Source organism: Oncorhynchus mykiss, chromosome 13 (assembly GCF_057628025.1).
Source record: "Oncorhynchus mykiss isolate SJ-2025 chromosome 13, ASM5762802v1, whole genome shotgun sequence".
NCBI lineage: Eukaryota > Metazoa > Chordata > Actinopteri > Salmoniformes > Salmonidae > Oncorhynchus > Oncorhynchus mykiss.
In genome coordinates, this window is record NC_143034.1 from 36,265,341 (window position 1) to 36,272,676 (window position 7,336).

Genomic DNA, 7,336 nt, shown 5'->3' on the forward strand with positions numbered 1-7,336 from the left:
GAATTGTTCCGTCCACTAGATTACACGTCACACCAGCAGCATTGCCTTAAATTCCCACACAGCCATCTGCTGACTGGAGTGGGTAACGCAGTTGAGTAAAATGTTTATTTTATTTTCAGACAAAAAGTTAAAGGGTAGGAATCAGAGACGATGCTAGTGCTAAAATATTAATTAGCCCCCCCTAAATAAATGAACACCAGTCAATATATTTTTTCTGTGATTTCTTTTTTTCGTTAACCGTTCCATCACATCTTAAACTTCTTACCGGGCCGGCACTAGGACCGGGGGAGGCTGCTGCTGCAATAGTGACTGTTAGACTTTCATCAGCAAAGATGGTGGACAGAAATACTAGGAGAGAGGGGTACCCCTACACAGAATTGAACTTGATGAAAGACAGCGGAGAGAAATACTAGGAGAGAGGGGAACCCCTACACAGAACTGAACTGGATCAAAGATTACAGAAATACTAGGAGAGAGGGGAACCCCTACACAGAACAGGAATCCAAGATGGCGGACATAAATACTAGGAGAGAGGGGTACCCCAACACAGAACTGAACTGGATCAAAGATTACAGAAATACTAGGATGGAAGCAAATGTAAGGGATTATAACATAACTAATTATGCAAAAAACATGTACAGTTGACAGGAATGTTAGTTAATGTAGAGACAAACAATTACGCATTTTTTTTAAATCATAGTTCATTTACGAAAATCAAATTCCAGATGACGCTGTGTCTGCATGTATGTATTATAATTATACACTTCAACAGTGTTTACCAATCTTGGTCCTGGGACATCAATGGTTACACATTGTAACTAATAGACTAGAAACAGGATTTAACCAGTTAATTCATATATACAGAAATATAATTTAAAAAAACAGTACACTACACTTCCTATGCATCATGTAAATACTCTAACACCGGTTCATCTCAATATCTAATTTCCTTCATCTGCATTGATCTGATAAACACAGGATAGGTGGAGTATTTCATCACATTACACTTCATTTCAACCAGTAGAGAATGTGAAACGCTTTATTGAAAAGCTCATTATCCAAGTGTTATAAATACAAGTTCAATCTGTACTTCAATGCACATCTGTTGTGCATTATAAAAACAGAGGAAGAAAGAGGAGGTGATGGGAGAGGTGTTAAAGACAGAAAGGGAAAGAGGTAAACACATAGGAGCAGGGAAGGCAGCACATGATTAATGAATCACAGTGCTACCTAAATATTCTCTCAGTTCATCACAATTACATAATAGTGTCTCACGTCAACCCAAAGGTTATCTTAAAAGCAGGTGAGGTGGCGATGATGAGACTGGGGGTTGGAATCCTCTCATATATCTGCAGACGAGAGACAGATGAAGAGAGAGAGCATGTTTAAGCCTTGTGTTTTAATTTTTATTCTAACATTGTTAGTCATCAATCAGGAGGTGAAATGCAAAACTGACCTTGGATCATTGCATCTGGGACTACTGCATCTATCTGTATTTCAATGTAAAGCATCTCTTTAATAATACTTCCTGTATAATATAAACTGACCTGGGATAATTAACTCTGGGACTACTGCATCTCTATCTCTATTTCAATGTAAAGCATCTCTTTAATAATACTCCCATTTGACCGGACCATGTGACCTCTCACCTCTGATCATGCCCTCTATGTAGCCAGTTCAGATGCAGGAGGGGTTCACCGACAAGCTGATATAACCTAGAGGATTTAGGGAGAAGGGGGAGAGGGAGGAATGAAGGAGAGAGACTGTTATTGAGAAAATAAGGTAGTTAAAGCGACAGTGTTCAACAGGAATCTGTGTGTGGCCTCATCTGGTGTCCACACCACACTAAGTGGCTGCAGAGGACTTTATGCTGAAAAACATGAATGGGCAAACAATATAGCGTAGTTATAGAAATAATGAAGTGTCTTACTATTCTCCATGGTTGGCCCTCTTGCCTATTCTTTGAAGGTGGAAGGAGCCACAGTTAAACACCTGAACCTGCTTACTGCACAACACCATCCATCAATCAGATTGATACATGAGTGTGTAGGTGTGGGTTATAGGGTGTCTAATTGTTCTACATTTTTTCAATATGGGTGATTTAAAATAGCCTGTTTTGTTTTTTGCTCAGACACCACACCCTTACCTAAACATTACCCTCACATGAGAAGTAGAAATCAAAGCGAGAGAAACTGTGAATTGAATATCTGCAGTTGATATAGCTAAGTAAATGGAAGAATACTCTTATTGCAATGTGAATGGCTCTTAAAATAGCCTTTGGTTGTGCATAGTGTAGTCTATGGTGTTGCCAGGGAACAGCACCCTCTTTGAAGAAGTAGGAGGTGAAGATCTCCTGCACACGGATTGCCTCTCTTGCTGCATTGTTGAACCCCATCCTTGAAACATCCTGCAGAGCAGCAGACTTCTCCTCTGGGACATGGAGGCGAGCTGCAGATCCCCTGCTGGTCCGTGTGTCCATCCTCATGAAATTACGCAGGACACAGGTAGCTTTCACACACCTGAATCCCTCCAGGAGGCAGTCCCAGATGACCCTGGTCACCCAACCTTGCAGTGCCCTACACGGTAACTGTAGGAAATCATTTTGAAGGAATCTCCAGTTACAAGGTATCTGTAGGAATATGGAAGACAATGTAATTATTAGACTGTTACATCACCAGGTCATTGTGGATTACTAAAGTATAATATTCCTGATAACAAATCATGATAACATTGGATTGATAGATGCATGGTCACACATATGTGCATGTGTAGCATGTGACAAAATAGCTTGCTAGACAAAATAGCCGACCCAATAAAGCTCTTTAGACGCTTTCGTGTATATTAGTCACTGTGTTTTAAACCCACTTCTGTCGTCTACTTAGTTATCCTATTTAATTTCATATTTACGGCGTTGTTATTATTCAGCTAGCGGGCTGGTTAAGTTAGCATCAGCCTAGCTAGCTAACATCCCCGACCATGCGGTCACTAAGCTACTCTCCTTCTAAAGAGGAGGAAGATATCACAGTAAAACAAGAAGTAGAGGGTGAGGCCGTTACTGTGAAAGAAGAGGAAGATACAGTTTATGGCGTGAAAGAGGAGGAGGAGGAGATCACTGTTACATCGAAAAAGGAGGAGGAAACTGGATATCTGGGCCCGGTTTCCCAAACGCATCTTAAAATTATTAAGGCATCCAATGGTTCTGACGATGAACTTAGCCATAAGATGGTTTTGAGAAACCGTTCCCTGATTAACACTAGTAAGTACTGTCTTAACAACAGAGGCACAAACTCTGCAGTTGTTGACCTGATGTTTGGTGTTAAAGTGGAAATCTGCAATTGCTACATCCATATTGTGACTTTTAAATTATTTATTTATTTATGGCCATTGATTCTTGAAGAATATAACACATGCCTCATGAGCTTAGTTCAACTGTTTTACCCCATCAGAACCGCAAATAAGCTTTTTTTTGACTCTGTTTAGAAACAATGTAAATCAACACTGTATCGCCTCAACATGGTTAAAACTATAATGTTGATATCATGGATGGTCAGTCCTCGCATCCATAGGTCTGTAGGTCTGTAGTTAAATTTCTCCAACCCCATAATCATTGTATTACCAAAACAGTGGTGGAATGACAGATTTGTTATTGTTTGAACTGCAGATTGCTGGATTGTATGTTTTTTTTAAACAGCAACAAAATGACTGCCCAGAGACTTGGTTTGGTGAACAGCTGAGGGATGGGGGAAGGAGAAGTGTAACTACTCTCAAATTCAAAGAGAAAGCTATTGTAGCAACCGTAACCCAACACCTAGCTATTGTAGCAACCGTAACCCAACACCTAACCCAACACCTAGCACCTAACCCAACATCTTGGCATAACAGTTATAAGGTGTTGGCTTGACCCCCGGAATTCACTACACTAGGAATAAAAGGACTGGCCATCCATGATGTCATAATGATTGTTTTAACCAGGTTTCTAGGCTATATAGTATATTCTAGAATTCATCCATGATGTCATAATGATAATTTAACCAGGTTTCTAGGCTATATAGTATATTCTAGAGTTCACCCATGAGGTCATAATTAGACAAAATATGACGATTCTTGCTCATTTTAAGACAATTGTCAAATAATTTGAACATTCATTCCAGACATCAATTGTTGTACAACAACATGGCTACCCTGTTGGCAACATTTTTTACAGTGGATTACCGCTGTTGTGGGCCTTTAATCATCTGTCTGACTTTGTTGTACACACAGGAGAGATACTTAACTATCTTGGATCCTCTGGGGAGCCTCAACAACCTTGTGATGCTGAAGAGGCAGAGAAGAGTCTCTCCAGATCAGAACACCTCAAGAAACACCTGCAGAGATCCACAGGGAAGAGAACTCAGTGCTGCTCTGACTGTGGGAAGAGTTTAACCTCATCAGGCATTAAAATTCATTAGAGAACACACACAGGAGAGAAATCTTATAGCTGTGATCAATGTGGGAAGAGTTTTACTACATCTGGCCGTCTGACTCTACACCAGAGAATACACACAGGAGAGAAACCTCGTAGCTGTGTTCAATGTGGGGAGAGTTTTACTTAATCTAGCTATCTAACTATACACCAGAGAACACACACAGGAGAGAAACCTTATATCTGTGATCAATGTGGGAAGAGTTTTACTACATCTGGCCGTCTGACTCTACACCAGAGAATACACACAGGAGAGAAATCTAATAGCTGTGTTATATGTGGGAAGAGTTTTACTTCATCTAGCTATCTAACTATACACCAGAGAACACACACTGGAGAGAAACCTTATAGCTGTGATTAATGTGGGAAGAGTTTTACTCAGCTAAGCAGCCTGATAGTACACCAGCGGGAACAGACAGGAGAGAAACATAGCTGTGATCAATGTGGGAAGAGTTTTACAACATCTAGCTATCTAACTATACACCAGAGAATACACACAGGAGATACATCTTATGGCTGTGATCACTGTGGGGAGAGTTTTACTCAGCTAAACGGCTTGATATCACACCAGAGAACACACACAGAAGAGAAATATCATAGCTGTGATCAATGTGGGAAGAGATACTCTGATAAAAGATCTCTGATTAAACATCAGAAAATACATGGAGTTGTTTCATGATATCAATGAAAAAACTGTCACAATTTAGAATGTTTTTAACATTGTAGTAGGACTATTTTAAGGAATTTCACAATGTAAAACCCTAAACGTTTGCCCCATTCAATTGATTTCAGCTTGATATGGATATTAGCATTGGAAAAAATCCAGGCTCTGAATTGAAAGAGTACTATTTATGCGATTTAACAAAAAGTGACTAACACAAAAAGAGCTGTGTTACACTTACCACTGAATCAAAATGTAACACTTCAAAATGTAGCTAGCTGTTTTCTACAAATTGTCCTCTAGCCAGTGATGTACACATTATTCCCAGATTCCGTGTTGTTTTTCAGATGTTCAGATGCAGGAGGGGTTCACCGACAAGCTGATATAACCTAGAGGATTTAGGGAGAAGGGGGAGAGGGAGGAATGAAGGAGAGAGACTGTTATTGAGAAAATAAGGTAGTTAAAGCGACAGTGTTCAACAGGAATCTGTGTGTGGCCTCATCTGGTGTCCACACCACACTAAGTGGCTGCAGAGGACTTTATGCTGAAAAACATGAATGGGCAAACAATATAGCGTAGTTATAGAAATAATTAAGTGTCTTACTATTCTCCATGGTTGGCCCTCTTGCCTATTCTTTGAAGGTGGAAGGAGCCACAGTTAAACACCTGAACCTGCATACTGCACAACACCATCCATCAATCAGATTGATACATGAGTGTGTAGGTGTGGGTTATAGGGTGTCTAATTGTTCTACATTTTTTCAATATGGGTGATTTAAAGTAGCCTGTTTTGTTTTTTGCTCAGACACCACACCCTTACCTAAACATTACCCTCACATGAGAAGTAGAAATCAAAGCGAGAGAAACTGTGAATTGAATATCTGCAGTTGATATAGCTAAGTAAATGGAAGAATACTCTTATTGCAATGTGAATGGCTCTTAAAATAGCCTTTGGTTGTGCATAGTGTAGTCTATGGTGTTGCCAGGGAACAGCACCCTCTTTGAAGAAGTAGGAGGTGAAGATCTCCTGCACACGGATTGCCTCTCTTGCTGCATTGTTGAACCCCATCCTTGAAACATCCTGCAGAGCAGCAGACTTCTCCTCTGGGACATGGAGGCGAGCTGCAGATCCCCTGCTGGTCCGTGTGTCCATCCTCATGAAATTACGCAGGACACAGGTAGCTTTCACACACCTGAATCCCTCCAGGAGGCAGTCCCAGATGACCCTGGTCACCCAACCTTGCAGTGCCCTACACGGTAACTGTAGGAAATCATTTTGAAGGAATCTCCAGTTACAAGGTATCTGTAGGAATATGGAAGACAATGTAATTATTAGACTGTTACATCACCAGGTCATTGTGGATTACTAAAGTATAATATTCCTGATAACAAATCATGATAACATTGGATTGATAGATGCATGGTCACACATATGAGCATGTGTAGCATGTGACAAAATAGCTTGCTAGACAAAATAGCCGAACCAATAAAGCTCTTTAGACGCTTTCGTGTATATTAGCCACTGTGTTTTAAACCCACTTCTGTCGTCTACTTAGTTATCCTATTTAATTTCATATTTACGGCGTTGTTATTATTCAGCTAGCGGGCTGGTTAAGTTAGCATCAGCCTAGCTAGCTAACATCCCCGACCATGCGGTCACTAAGCTACTCTCCTTCTAATGAGGAGGAAGATATCACAGTAAAACAAGAAGTAGAGGGTGAGGCCGTTACTGTGAAAGAAGAGGAAGATACAGTTTATGGCGTGAAAGAGGAGGAGGAGGAGATCACTGTTACATCGAAAAAGGAGGAGGAAACTGGATATCTGGGCCCGGTTTCCCAAACGCATCTTAAAATTATTAAGGCATCCAATGGTTCTGACGATGAACTTAGCCATAAGATGGTTTTGAGAAACCGTTCCCTGATTAACACTAGTAAGTACTGTCTTAAAAACAGAGGCACAAACTCTGCAGTTGTTGACCTGATGTTTGGTGTTAAAGTGGAAATCTGCAATTGCTACATCCATATTGTGACTTTTAAATTATTTATTTATTTATGGCCATTGATTCTTGAAGAATATAACACATGCCTCATGAGCTTAGTTCAACTGTTTTACCCCATCAGAACCGCAAATAAGCTTTTTTTTGACTCTGTTTAGAAACAATGTAAATCAACACTGTATCGCCTCAACATGGTTAAAACTATAATGTTGATATC

At 40.2% G+C, this 7,336-nt stretch overlaps 1 pseudogene; it reads left to right on the top strand.

The window, feature by feature from the left end:
• The first annotated feature begins 3,698 nt into the window (after window positions 1–3,698).
• On the top strand, window positions 3,699–5,442 carry LOC149978858 (uncharacterized; annotated as a pseudogene).
• The last annotated feature ends 1,894 nt before the right edge of the window (window positions 5,443–7,336 follow it).